Genomic DNA, 15,090 nt, shown 5'->3' with positions numbered 1-15,090 from the left:
TGCCTTCTCTTCTATAAGATATTGGTGTTTTTCACAGGTAAGCATGGTTTGCTCATTTGTTTTCTTTGTTGTTGCTGTTGTTTTTTCTCAAATAGAAGTGGTGCTCTTGGGGAGATATGCTGTAATTTTATACGTAGCTTCAAAGACACTGACACATTGCTACATACTCTGCTTTGAGAATTCTCTCCAAGATTCCTTCAACGTTGGTCAACTTAAGATTCTGGAGAACAAGATCTGCTTCATAGTTAACAGTAAAAGGCAAGTTCATTATTCTGGGAGATAGTTAATTTTCCTAAAGGGGTGAGCATTTTTCCTTCCCATCAAGTTCCTTGATCTTTGACACAGAGATGATCCTTCTAGTCAGCCTGGACCATAACTGACCATTGTCAAATACGCTGCTAAGTTAGGTCCATATGCTAAAATCACTACTACTACTAATATGCCCACCTTCATCCTAAAAGCAACACACAGCTGCCTCATATAACTTTCTTCTTTCTATGCTGAATGCGTTTCATGATAGAAGTAATGTGGTGCAGTAATGGAGAAACAGCGTTCCTGGCATAGAAAAATCTAGGCTGACATCTTAGATCTTGGGCAAATCACACTTCCCTGAAACTCTTATCATCTGTTAGTTTCAACTAGTCTATTAAAATGACCAGTACTTCTCAAGCTGCACTGACAAAATATTACTGACAGATGTGTGTGGTGAGGAACATATAAACAACCTTAGGGCTACTCTTATTTTTAAATATCCACCCTTAATCCATGATGAAGGAAAGATTACTTAGGCATGACAGTCCTTCAGTTTGGAATGCTGGTCATTGGGAATTACCTACTAGCTCTAGGAAGATGTAACGCTCTGCTGGGTGCTGCTGCGGACCTGCCTGTACAAGTGCTCACCAGACACCGGTGAAACCCTCTTGGAAACAATGATGGGCATTGTTGAGCTGGGTGGGGCGAGAAGAGGAACGTTGGTAACTACCAATGAACCTTGGCCAAGCCCCCATGTGGCAAGAAAAGCCGTTTCTCCTGTGATTCCATTTTCTGACTAGGAAGTAACGCTAAACTGTAAGATTTAACACTCCTGAGGCATCAAAGCCTCCAGGCTGTTAAGGAGCAGGCAGCAGAGGCCTCCTAGAGTCAGGGGCAATGAAGGGCGGAGGCCCTGCACCAGCTTCCACCTTTCTGCGGCCGCCAGCCCTCACCCTCGCAGCCCACTGAGGAAGACGCGTCAGGGAGGAGTACAAGCCAAGCTTCATCTCGCCGCCAAGCCAGGAGGACCCTTGCGGCTAAATGAGACAAGCTATTATCTAGCAGCTCAAATTGAGCAACCCCAGGGAGGAGGCAAGCACAGGCGGAGACCACAAGCAAAACAAGGGCGAGAAACCCGGTAAGTGCACCCGTAGCTGCCACAGCAGGCGAGGAAGGGGGCCTCAGCACCCACAGCACAGCTAACCGGAAATGAAGGGCGCACCGGAAAAAGAAATGGCCGCGCCTCCTCCTGGATCTTCCTCGGATGGGGACGCTCAGTGTCGTTTTCCCAATCGGCAGCCACAGTTTTCCTGGCACTTTCTGTGCAGAGGCTTCACTTGGCGTAAGGGTGGATGGAGTTTGTAGGTCTAAAAGCGGGGCAGTGAGAATCACTCCTGGGTTGGAGGAAACAATGAGCAAATCTCCAGATTTGATGACTTCACCCTTGATCTCCAAATACTGGTTTGTTTTAGAAAAGGCTCTTGAATCAGCCGCATGCAATAAATATAGAAAAATGAGCCTTATATCATAGGAGTATGTGTATCTCCTAAGGTAGAACAAGTCTCCCATATTCGTTTTATTTACCAAGAGCTATGTAGAGAAAATGTTCATTGAAGCCCAAGTCACACATATTAAAATTCATTTCCCTATACACCATGTCAGCTGGTCATCTGCTACTAGTTTTTTTTTTTATTTGTTTATTTCCTTCTTGAGGTGTTTTTGTTTGTTTTCATTGTTTTGTTTCTTTGTTTTTCCTTCTAGCTTCATTCAGAGAGGTAGAGTGGCAGAATAGACTAGGGGTTAACAGCATAGCCTCTGATGTCAAATACCCAGCTCCACCCTACAGGGCAGAATTTGCCAAGCCTGGTATAAAATGAAAGTGCAGGGCTCTTTGTGTACAAATTATTAAGTACCTCAAGACAGTGATCTCTAAGCACTAAACCAAATATAGGACTTTTCTGACCACAAGGTCAGTGTGACTCCCCAGGTTTGCACCCATGAAGCCAGCCCTGCTGTCCCATGCTAACTGTGTGACTTGGAAATGTTGCCCTCCAAAGCCTCAGTCTTCTTATCTTTAAATTAGAGACAGTAGTAGTACTTATAACACAAGAGTGGTGGAATGATATTTTATGTTAAATCAGATGATGTTTGTTAAGTGCTTTGTACAGTGCCCAGCATATGGCAACTATTTAAACATTATCAGCTATTGCTCTCACCAATGCCCTGCTAATATAATATGCTTAAGTACCTCAATTAAAACAACGAGATCCCACTACACACTTATTAGAATGGACAAATTCTGGAACACTGGCAACACCACATGCTCACAAGAATGTGGAGCAACAGGAACTCTCATTCATTGCTGGTGGCAATGCAGAAAGGTATAGCCACTTTGAAGACCAGTTTGGTGGTTTCTTGCAAAACTAAACATACTCTTACCATACAATCCGGCAGAGCCAGCAATCACACTCCTTGGTATTTACCCAAAAGAGCTGAAAATTTATGTATATACAAAAACCCGCACACGCACATGGATGTTTATAGCAGCTTTATTTATAGCTGCCAAAATTTGGAAGTGACCAAGATGCCCTTCAGTAAGTCAATAGGTAAATAAAATGCACTACATCCAAACAATGGAACATTATAGAATGCTAAAAAGAAACCAGCTATCAAGCCATAAAAAGAAATGGAGGAAACTTAAATGCATATTGCAAAGTGAAAGAAAGCAATCTGAAAGGCTGTATGCTTCACGATTGCAACAATATGACATTCTGGAAAAGGCAAAACTATGGAGACAGTAAAAAGATCGTGGTTGCCAGAGTTGCAGGGTGGAGAGAGGAATGAATAGAAGTGGAACACAGAGGATTCCTAGGGCAAGTGGAAAGACTCTGTATAATATCATAGTGATGGATACATTCATTATACATTTGTCCACGTCCACCGTCCACCGCATGCACAAGACCAAGAAAGAACCCTAATGTAAACTATGGACTTTGGGTGATTATGACCCATCAGTTCAGGGAGTATGTGGGAAATCTCTGCACCTTCCTTTCAATTTTGCTGTGAAACTAAAACTGTTCTAAAAAAATAAAGTCTGGGAAAAAATAAAGAACCTCAAAATCCAAACAAAATGAGGAAATGGGGCAATAATCGGGTAATGGAGGACAATCACCACTAGACTCTTTTTAAACTTGTTTTAATGTTTATTTTTGAGAGAGCGAGTGAGCACGTGTGAGCGGGGGAGGGGCAGGGAGCGAGAGGGAAACAGAATCCCAAGCAGGCTCCCTGCTGTCATGGGGCTCAAACCCACTAATCTGTGAGATGATAACCTGAGGTGAAGTCAGACACTCAACCAACTGAGCCATCCAAGCACCTCATCACTACACTCTTTTCTCTGCTTTTCTTTAAATTATCTGAACAAGTAAGGTTTAATATAAGTTACCCAAATAATTACTTTAATTATTCCCATTCACTTTGGCATGAGTAGATCTGGTCAGATAAAATTTAATTGGAAGTTATAAAAATATACAGTAAAGGTCACATATTTGACATAAAACGAATCGAGCTAAAACTCACACAAAAGAGTTAAGGAACCTAGAAACTCTGGAGATCAAAGAGCTAATTTCAGTAGACAATGCAAAATAAGAAGGTGCTAGTGACAATTTGGGGATGACCGTCATTTGCTGTCACTTTGGACAGACATCAGAAATAAAAACCTGTAAAAAATTTTGTTTTTTAAAAAAAAAGTTGGAGGTCAAGGAGGAAACGGTTTTAATTAAACTTTTATACTATGAAATATTCCAATGATACAGAAAAGCATATAATGAATTAAGCACTAAAAATGTACTCATCTCATAGCTTTATCGAATCTTTATATATTTGCTTGAGATTTTAGGATTTTTATTGAAAATTACAAAACACAAAAAACAAAACCCCTACAAAGTGAATTCATACTTTAGTAAAAGAGGAATGCACATGTAGCCTCCATTCAAGTAAAGAAAAAGAACTTGGGCACCTACCCTCCATGGACACTTTTCCATCCACAAGCCCTTCCCTTCCCCACCAAAGTAACCACTTTTCTGACCTATATAGAACTCACCAAAGAGAGACTTTTTATTTTGGTTTGAGACAAAGAGAGAAAGAGAAATAAACTCTGACCATAGAATACCAAAATAACACAACTGATAAATAGTATCATATGTATGAACCAAAATCCAAAAAAAGTCGAAATTTCTCTTGGGCAATAAAATACTTCCTTTACTCCCCCTCGGATGATTGAGAGTCTTCGTCTTTTTTCCCTTCTCTCACACATGGACTCAACATTTTCCAGATCGGACCCATTTTGGCATTTTGCAACCTATTCTACCTCTAACAGTGAAAACATACTGCCTCTGTTTCTGTAATTATTTAGCTAAAGCCACAAAAACTGGGTAATGCTCAAAGTTAGAAAAAAATAATTAGCAAGTATGTTAGGGTCTAGTTTCTAAGGGTCCTTACTTCTATCAGTAACTGTACTTTCAATATTAAGGTTAAGATATGTCATGTTTTGCTTTTATTTTTATGTTAGAGTCTGCTTTGAATAAAGCTGCTAGTGCCTACGCATAATGTTCTCTTATCCCCACATAGGATGGAGCCACAGCCAGAACCCAGGTGAGGCCAATGCTTTCAATTTACTAGATCTACAGTCCCTTAGATTTATGAGAAACCTTAGACCTTCTTAACCTCTCCCAACTTGGGGTGCTGATACCTGCAATAGATACGTAATACCCTCCTTAAAATTAATGGTTTAGGGTGCCTCGGTGACTCAGTCGGTTGAGCATGCGACTTCTGCTCGGGTCATGATCTCACAGTTTGTGAGTTCAAGCCCCGCGACTCGCTCTGTGCTGACAGCTTGCTCAGAACCTGGAGCCTGCTTCAGATTCTGTCTCCCTTTTCTCTCTGCCCCTCCCCCGCTCACACTCTGTCTGTGTCTCTCTCAAAAATAAATAAACATTAAAAATGAAGAGTTTATTTAAAAAAGTAAAAATAAATAAAATTAATGGTTTACATACACACACACACACACACACACACACACACACACACATATATATCAAATATTAGCCAGGACTAAATGTAAGTAAAAGAAAAACAACTTAAAATAGGCTAGTATGAGAATTTATGGGCTCATGTAACCAAACTGCAAAAAAAAAAAGGGTAGAAATGACTACAATACTTTCAAAATTATTTTTGTCTCTTAGCTCTGCCTCCACATTGATATGTCAGCTTTCTTATCTCCAGCTGGCTTTCAGAATCCTCAGCTAGAGTCATAATTGCCCCACTCTGGGCTCACATCTTGGAGCCTCACCTTCCAAAAGGGAAAGAAGCTTTCTCTCTCCTCCTCCACTCCTGTGAAAATAAATCCTGAAGGTACATATTTTTCAAAAAAAAAAACTCCGCAAATATTAAAATATGTGCGTTTCATTGTATATGATTTTTAGGTCAAAAGGAAAACCCACTGTAAATAAACACTAAACTCTATGTGAATGCATCCGATAACTCTTACATCGAAATGTACTAATAATGTCTGTGATATTCTTGGAAATGCACCAACAATAATTTGAATTAATAGCTGGATATAAGGATAGATAGATAAATCAAATGTAGTAAGATGCTAAATGATAGAGTTGAGGTGGTGGGTGTTTACGATAAAATTCTTTTAGAACTTGTTTGAGAATTTTCATAATGAAGCGTTGGGTGCGGGGAGATACATCCTGAGGAAGGACTCTGGTTAGACCAGCTTGGGTGCCCCTCCCAGCCGCAACCCAAAGTGGGGTGTGAGACACAGACTGCTCGGTTTAAGTCAACTACCTACCATTCAACCCTCCACTGTGGCCAGCAGTGCACTGTTGCAGCTCTGTCCAGGACATACAATAGAACAGGGAGTAGAAGGATGAGAACTTGTGGAAGGAAAGTCATTCCCCGCAAAAAAGGGGTTATGGTACAGACATGGCTACTGGGGCACATCACAAGGCAGGCAGCCACCCCAATTGGACACCCTGAGAGTCTTCAGAACAATAGTCTTTGCACAATGACCACATGTCTCCTTGACATTCACAAAACAAAAACTAGTCACAGAAGACCTGACTTTTCTTAGCTGGTGACTTTTAATGACATGCCGCAAGGCGTTGGAGAAATTAACAGATGATACCAAAGAGTATAAGTGACTGGTATTTCAGAGCAAAGACATACTGGTCTAAGGAAAAGCTACCTTTCACCATTTGCTAGACATTAGTTTAAAGCCAAATCAGCTTATATCATTCAGCATCTGGCTCCTGTAAAGGCCAGATCTACATTAAAAGAACATTGAAACAAGGGTCCTCAATCTGGAGCCTACAGGTATTTGGCTCGTTTAGGTTAGGTGTGAAGAAAAGAAAGGTTAGCCCTTTTCCTTCCAGCCAAAGGAGTACTCAAGGAGCTGCTTTTTAGGGTCAACTTATTAATTTATGTTTTTGTGCTACATTATTAAAAGGCCTAAATTTTTCCTTGACTCTCTCTCTTTCCTGCTGTCCAACTTTTGGAGGTTGGATTTTATCAGGAATTTTAATAGTCAGCAATAGGAGGTAATACACCCTTGCCTAGAAAATTCAAAACACATTTGCATAGTTTTTAATGGACAGGAACATGAGGTCGAGTTTGTTAAATGAAGCCGTGTGTCCTCAAGTTGGCTGAGAATGGACACACGTAAGCCAAGGCCGTCTCGGCATTTTTGTCTTTTCTGTGTGATTTAGGATCATCGTCCCTGCTCCCCTGTGCTCCCTTCACCGCCACCTCCCACACGTCAAACCCAGTAACTTGGGTTGCTTGCTCAGACCAAGCCAGAGCAGGAGAAGAAGAGTTCCAGATCCAGCCAGGCCCTCCACCCAGGCTGGTGTGGAAGCTCGGAAGTGTACAAAATGACCAGCAATTAGGGAGTTGGCTGCACTGGCTTGTTTGAATGACTCTTCCCCCCCTGGAGTTTATGGCCATTAATTTCCGCAAACTCTACAGCAGCCATTTTCAAATTTTATTATGATTTTAAAAATCCCTAGAAACTCTATATCTGAAACTGTTGCTATGTTTCCTTCTGTCTCATCCTCCAGAGTTATAAATGTAAATTTAAGTAACAGTAATGACAACAGCGTCAGCCACCACTTATATAGAACTTATACACCAGGTACTACATTACTCCCTTTACATATAGTAGCTCATTTAATCTCCCCAGTAATCGAGTGACGTGGTTTCTATTACTATTTCCATTCTACAGATGGAAAGATTGAGGCATACAAAAGTTACGCAGCTTGGCCCAAGTCACATGGATAGGAAGTGGCAGAACTATGATTCAGAGCCAGGGACGTACTTTTAACACTATTGCTATGAAATTAAAGAAATCAGAGAAATTGAAAAGGTAAGGCTCTTGCCCAAGATCACACAGAAGCAGAGACTGGAAATCTGAATTTGTTACTCAAAATTCTGTGTCCTGTTCTTGCATGGAACAAATAGAAAGGTTTGACTTCTGAGGAATTTCTCATAAAGAAGGGACAGAGGAGAGAGCCACACCAGAGTGTATTAACCTGGGTTTTCAATTCTGTACCAACAGTTTGGCTAATGGTCACAAACTATGTCTATATAAATGCAAACTGTTTAAAAAGGACCAAGTGACTTAGCCAAATCTGCTCAACCCCAATCTATAAAGGTATCTGTGAGGTAGGGACTGAAAGATGCTGGATCTCTTTGTCCCATCCCATTATTTACCCAGATGGAGACCCTACCATGGTGTGATGGGAGCCAATGAAAGACAGGAAATAATGAAATTCGCAAAATATATTGCAGACATCTACTTTGAAACAGTGGTTCTCAACTAAGAATTTTATATGTCTGATTCTTTTTTATAGCAAAAATGTTCCAACATACACAAAAGCAGAGAAAATGGTATAACGAGACCCATGTACCCATCAGCCAACTTGAACAATTATCACTATTTTGCTATTCTTGCCTCATGGATTTCTTTCAAAATAGAAATTGTTAAGGCTCCACTCCAGGAGGGTCTGGAATGTATCTTTCAAGGAGCTGCCAGGTTGGAATAGCCTAAACTCTGGTCCTGGGCCTGGGGCCACACCTGCCTAAGGAAGGTAAGAAGGCTTCCCCAGTGCTGAGGGCATGGGGCTCCATGACTCAGAGAAGAGACCCAAACATCAGAGGTTTATCAGTCAAACAGGCAGGAAGGAATTCATTCCAGATGATTTGAATGAAGAGGCTGTAATGATAGGACAGAGGTGAGAGCAGGGATAAGAAAAAATTAGGGAGGTTGAGGTGCCCAGAGACCATCAGATGACCAGAGACCATCATCAGCCCTAGAGCACAGGGCCCAAGGGAGGACACAGAGTCCTCAGAGCCTATTGAGAGCTGGACTGCTAGGTTAGGGGCTGCTTGGCAAGAGCTGTAATGTGGAGTAATTAGACACAGCTACTTCTAGAGACACACTTCAGAAGCACAGGGTTTGGAAGATCTACATTGATCTCGCTCTCTTCCCACCCTCTTACCTGGGCCCCTCACTGGCCAAAGTGAACTGCACATCAGGGGGCAAGGTGGGAGATGTACCTGCAGAGGCCAGCCCCCTGGAGCCAAAAGCGGGGCAGAGAAAGGCAGAGAACACATCCAGGAAGCAGAACAACGTGAGAAATGGGAAGAGAGAATAATCAGTCAAGAGAACAATCATTCTTTCCGAATTCTGAAGTAAGAGAAAGTAGTCGACTCTTCCAGGAGTGAGTTTGATGTTTCCAGTCATAGAAGAAGCCAAGTGTAAGAGCAGAGGGACTATCTGGTCCTTGGTATTATCAACCACAACCCCTTTGTCATGGGTGGTATTGAGTGTGTTTTGCTGTGACAGCCCGACCCCAAGTTCCTTCCCCTGCTCCTGCAAAGTCAAGCTGGAAGGGGGGGGGCAAAAGTTCAAGGACTGTAATCATTGCCTATTTATGTTGTCACTGTGGAGAAACGTGGCTTACTGTTTTTGTAAGTTAACATTATTGACTGGTCAGAGGGACATTAGTTCTCAGTGAAATGTAGTTAGAGGCGATTACTTTCTGTTTACCACTTATTCTCAATTTACCAACTAAAAGGACAATGTAGGGGTTCCTATCACAGAATTTTTACGGAGCCCGTTTTCCCCTTGAAAGCTTGAAGTCTATTATTTGCATGTTGTTTAAAAGCTAGCATTTCAGTTTTCAAAGCTACAATCGCATTTATTTTTCTGGTTAAAAAGCAGAAGAAAAACAACTCCCCAGGTTGAAGTTAATCTTTTCAACTCCTTCTCCCCAAGGGATATATACATATGCAAGCTTGTACCTCTAGACTCCGGAAACATGTCAAGCAATGTAACTCTACAGATTTAGGAAACTGTTATTAAGACCCGAGTATCCCAACACGAGCAGAAAAGCCCAGGATGTAGAAATTCTGAGTAGTCTCCTTTCAAAGGGTCATTGACCAAGTGGACCATGTCCAAAGGAAGGGGTGACCAGAATGACAATGGACTTTGAGGGGGTCTGATTGTTGTCTTCAAGTTTTTGGAGAAATGGAATAGCCAGTTATATGGTTTCGATGGGCCAGATGAAAGCCGGTCATTACAGAAAAGCCACTTTGACCCCATAAGGAAGACGTTGATAGCTGTCTGATTGATTCACTGCCCCAGGGTCTGGCTCAGAGCTTGACATATAAAGGGCACCCAATAATATTTGTTAGATGGATGGTAATCCCTGATACTGGTCAGTGGTGAAACTTGTCACTGTCAAGCTAGAGAGCTGTCACTGGGTAAAGTTTGGATGAGCATTTGTAGGGAACACTGTAGAGGGTATCCCTGAATCAGAAAATTGTATTTATTCCATTTCTGGAATTGATCAGTTCTAAAGCTATTGCTGCTAAGTTTGGCTAGGAGTTGGTTGGAGGTGAAGGGTAAGAAAGTTGTCAGGGCAGGTCCATCCTTATTCTTGGGGCCAATTAGGAGCAGAAGATAAATCACATAAATCCTTCCAATGTGGGAGATAAATATGGCCTCTAAGGACAGAGAAATAAAAATCCAATGTGATTCAGTGATAATAAATAAAAATTCTTGCCTGCAGATGTTGAATTATAATGTTATGCATGTGATACATATTTAATGTTATATACCAGTTTTATCTCAACTTAAAAAAATGGTCCAAAGACCTTGACAGACTACTCACTGAAGAAGATATACCAATGGCAAACCAGCATATGGAAAGATGCTCCACATGATATGTCCTCGGGGAACTGCAAATGAAAACAACAATTACATACCCCTATTCTCCTATTAAAATGGCCAAAATCTGGAACACTGACAACACCAAATGCTCACAGGGATACAGAACAACAGGAACTCTCATTCATTGCTGGTGGCAAAGCAGAAAAAGAACAGCCACTTAGGAAAATAATTTGGTGGTTTCTTGTAAAGCTAAACACACTCTTACTATACAATCCAGCAGTTCTGGCAATGGCATGTCTTGGTATTTACCCAAAGGAGATGAAAATTTATGTCTCCACAAAACTCTCCTCACAGATGTTTACAGCAGCAGTTAGGGTTCATAGTTGCCAAAAGTTGGAAGCAACCAAGATGTTCTTCAATAGATGAATGGGTAAATAAACTGTGCTACATCCAGACAATGGACTGTTATTCAGCACTAAAATGAAATGAGCCAGCAGGCCACAAAAAGACATGGAGGAGATTTATATGCATATTACAAAGTGAAAGAAGCCAGTCTGAAAGGGCTGTATACTATATGGTTCCAACTATATGGCATTCTGGAAAAGGCAAAACTATGGAGACAGTGAAAAGATCAATACTTGCCAGAGGGAGGAATGAATAGATGGAGCACAGAGGACTTTTCGGGCAGTGAAAATACTCTGTATGATACCAGAATGATGGAAATATGTCATTATACGATTGTCCAAACCTACATAATGTACAGCACCAAGTGTGAGCCATGATGTAAATGACGGACTTTGGGTGATTAGGATGTGTCAATGTAGGTACATCAGTTGTAATAAATCTACCTCTCTGGTTGTGGGGAGGGTTTATAATGAAGGAAACTACACATATGTAGATAGGGGCAGGAGGTATATGGGAAATCTCTGTACCTTCACCAACTTGTGACCTTAAAACTGCTCTAAAACATAAAGCCTTAATTAAAACGACAAAACTATGCAGGGACTCCCCGAGAAGTCATCTGGATATTTTCATTTGGTGGAAAAGAAGAAATCAGGAGTTGAATCCACTACAGCCTATCCTGGGAGGCAGATTTCAGGAGGCAGGGCAAACAGTGAGTTTGTGAGATGTAGGCACAGGAAACCCAGGAGGATTATTTATAAGTTGATCTTTAAGCACCTGAAACAAAATTAGTCCTCCAAACCATTAAGAGTAACACAGAAGAAAATGGATCCATCATTTCAACATCAGCAATCACAGCATATGACTGTGAGTATTTCCCTCCACCCGATATACCACCAAGTGAACACCTTTAAATATCCTCCTGCTTTTGCACACAGATAATTAAAGAGTGCACTTTGATTGCTCATCTCATCTGTTCTATAGATGTGAGTCAACGTATGGGATTTACACTCTGGCTGTGGTTCATCTCTGAGCATTCAATTTAGCAGGGAAATTTTCCTTTTCTCTTTCTACTTAGGGTCCTAGTTCTTTAAATTCTATCCTTATTGGCAGGCTGTTGTCATGGAGAAAAATAACTTTAAGTAGCTCTTTGAAAAGCTTTGAGTTGCTGTTCCCTGCTATTTAAAGATCCCCCAGTAAAGCGAAAAGTACACTCTACTTCCATATAAGGCTCTGCCACTCCAAGGCAAGAGTGTCACTGGGGCCTGATTCCATGTGCTCATAGCAGAACATGACATGTCCTGAACATCTGGGGATCACATTTATTAAGCATGTCTACCCAGTCAGGAGGCAAAAGAAAATCAGAAATCCAAACTCTACTATCTGAAATCTTTGGCCAACCACGCTTCTGAGTCATTATGAGCTGAAGCAAATAAGACAAGCCAAATCTTATAATCACCACCTATTTTGCCTCCCACGTGGAGCATTTGCTCTATGTGGCCTTGGAACTAATTGCCATAATCCATTTTCCCTGCCACCTCCTCGTCAATACTCAGTATCTAAAACTTTCTTCCTTTCAATTCACAAGCATTTACTAGACACTTAAGCTATGTCTAGCTCCTGGTGGGACACGGTAAGGGATACAAAAGTGTAGAATAGGGTCTCCACAAAGTAAGATTTGAGAGATAAAAAATGCAGATAAAATAAATGAAGCACCAAACACAGTTGAAACACTAAGTGATATAGAATATTAGTGATTCCCAACTTTGTCTGATGATTGGACTCAATCATGAAGATATTTTAAAAATGCACATTCCCAGACCCTTGCACCTGATCTACCATATCAGAGAGTCTAGGAGAATGCCTTGGAATCAGCAGGGTTCTGCCTTAAGTGCATGACTGAATCCTGTAATACTTCTAACAAGAACAGCCTCTCTGGTCCCCAAATGCCTTATTTGTAAAAGAAGTGAGGTGATCTAGATAGTTTCTGAATTCCTACTTTCTCTGACATTCTACGATTTTGTTATTTAAAGTACCAATATGTATGATTTAGATAATAATCAATGTGAAAAGTCAAAAAGGCTTCATGGACAATGAGAGACTAGAAAAAGACAATTCCAACGAGTGCTTGAAGGCTATAAGCATGGACGTTAGAATCAGACAGTCTTGGATTTGAATCTAGTTCTGCCACATACTGGCTGGATGACCTTAGCCAAGTAATTTAACCCCTTGGTGATCCATTTCTTATGTATAAAATGGGGATAATAGTACTACCTACCTCCTTGAGTCATAATAAGAATTCGAAGAAACAATATGTATAAAGCACATACTAACTGCTCAGTGCTTATTATGAGCACTATTCTCATTATCGGTGAAGAGAAAAGAATAAGGAATTCCAGTTGGAGCAGAAGATATTGGGCAAATGCATATTTCCTTTAAGGTGCAAGGCATGTGGGACAAGGGGAAGAAACTGGCTTGACTCTATTGGAGGGAGAGAGAGAAGTTTGGCGGGGAGTTAGATGACCCAGTTTGTTGTGCAAACTTGATTAATCAAACTTGATTAAATAAGACCTCTTCACTCCTTCCAAACAGATACTTCCTCAGTGCCCTGAATCTACATGCTACTAAAACAGATCCCTCAACATTGGCTACTCAAGCAAGCGATTTCTCTCCTCCTGCACCAAAAGAATCCACATGGTGCCTCTTTCAACAGTTGATGCCAGGGTGGATCACATACAAGAGAATCCAACATTAGCAAAGCAGGAAAGCACAAGTCTCTGGAACCACAGCTTTCAGGGAAGTGGGCTGTGGCTGGTGTGGAGATGATTCAGACTTCCACTGGGGTCAGAAGAGCAGGGGTGTAGCCAGATTACTACTTTAGAGAGAAGTCTGTGCTCACCATTTTGTTTGCTGTAGATATGTTCTATCCCTGTCTAGAAAGCAAGCTTGTTCTTCAGCGAACGTGTAGCCAAATCTAGTTATGCCCAGGTTCCAGGGAGGAATACATCGGAAAAACAAATTCACAGAGAAGTTGTCACAGATATTTAGGGGGTTGAGGTCCTAGAATGTTTTGTCTTCATTTCTAAGTGCCCAAGTATTTAAAAATAAATATTATTCTGGGGCGCCTGGGTGGCTCAGTCGGGTAAGCGTCTGACTTCGGCTCGGATCATGGTCTCGCAGTTTGTGAGTTTGAGCCCCACGTCGGGCTCTGTGCTGACAGCTCAGAGCCTCCAGCCTGCTTCGGATTCTGTGTCTCCCTCTCTCTCTGCCCCTCCCCTGCTCATGCTCTGTCTCAAAAATAAATAAAAACATTTAAAAAAAATAAATAAATATTATTCTCCGTTTCAACTTATTTACATTTGAGACCAAGAGAATCATTTAAATGGTTTGTCCTCTTGGTTGTCAAAGAAAATGTCTTGCCCATCTAAAAAAGGGGCTTTTGGGGCACCTGGGTGGCTCAGTCAGTTAAGCATCCAACTTCAGCTCAGGTCATGATCTCATGGTTCATGAGTTTGAGTCCTGCATAGGGCTCTGCACTGATGCTGTGGAACCTGCTTGGGATTCTCTCTCTGTCTCTGTCTCTGTCTCTGTCTCTCTCTCTCTCTTGCTGCCTCTCAAAAATAAACTTAAAAATGTTTTAAAAAATTAAAAATACAAAAGGGTACTTTCTACTTTAAATGAAATAATGTGCCTCATCAAATAAATATGGTTTGAAAGGAATGGCTTCAGAGATTGGATCTGAGTTTGAGAGACTGCTTTATCTTTGTATCATTCATGTATTCATTCTATTATTTCCTGAGTCTCTAACATATACAAAGCCCTTTACTAGGAAGTGGGGCAGTGATTGACAAGTGAGTGAAATAATGGATTCCCACGCCCGCTTGCAGAGATATTCTTTCTCTAGTTCTGGAGTAGGGTTCAGGACTGTGAATTTTAGCAAAGCTCTAGTTGATTCTGAATGATCAGATGAAGATCTTAGAAACACTATTATAGAAGATACAAAGATGAACAAGGGAATATTTCTGCTTCGAGGAATTTAAAATGATCTCTCATACCTTTCAAGTAATCAAATACGTTTTCCTGCTTCCAACTTTCTTCTCTCCTCTCTCCCCCAACCAATGCACCCATTGTCTGTATATTTTGTATAAGGAACAGAGCTGGCACTGGTAGAGGCATCTCCTTCTAAAAGCATGTATGTC

The 15,090-nt window shown here is 41.1% G+C and overlaps 1 long non-coding RNA gene across 1 annotated transcript; it reads left to right on the top strand.

Moving 5' to 3' along the window:
- The first annotated feature begins 698 nt into the window (after positions 1 to 698).
- LOC109492460 lies at positions 699 to 14,061 on the top strand. Its single transcript, XR_002736797.2, has 5 exons — positions 699 to 1,390; positions 4,820 to 4,902; positions 7,538 to 7,678; positions 8,166 to 8,402; positions 13,484 to 14,061. It is a non-coding gene; the product is annotated as an uncharacterized LOC109492460 (long non-coding RNA).
- Positions 14,062 to 15,090: the final 1,029 nt, after the last annotated feature.

Source organism: Felis catus, chromosome D2 (genome assembly GCF_018350175.1).
Source record: "Felis catus isolate Fca126 chromosome D2, F.catus_Fca126_mat1.0, whole genome shotgun sequence".
Lineage (NCBI taxonomy): Eukaryota > Metazoa > Chordata > Mammalia > Carnivora > Felidae > Felis > Felis catus.
Note: the sequence above shows the minus strand (reverse complement) of the source record. Positions and strands in the feature narration are given on the sequence as shown.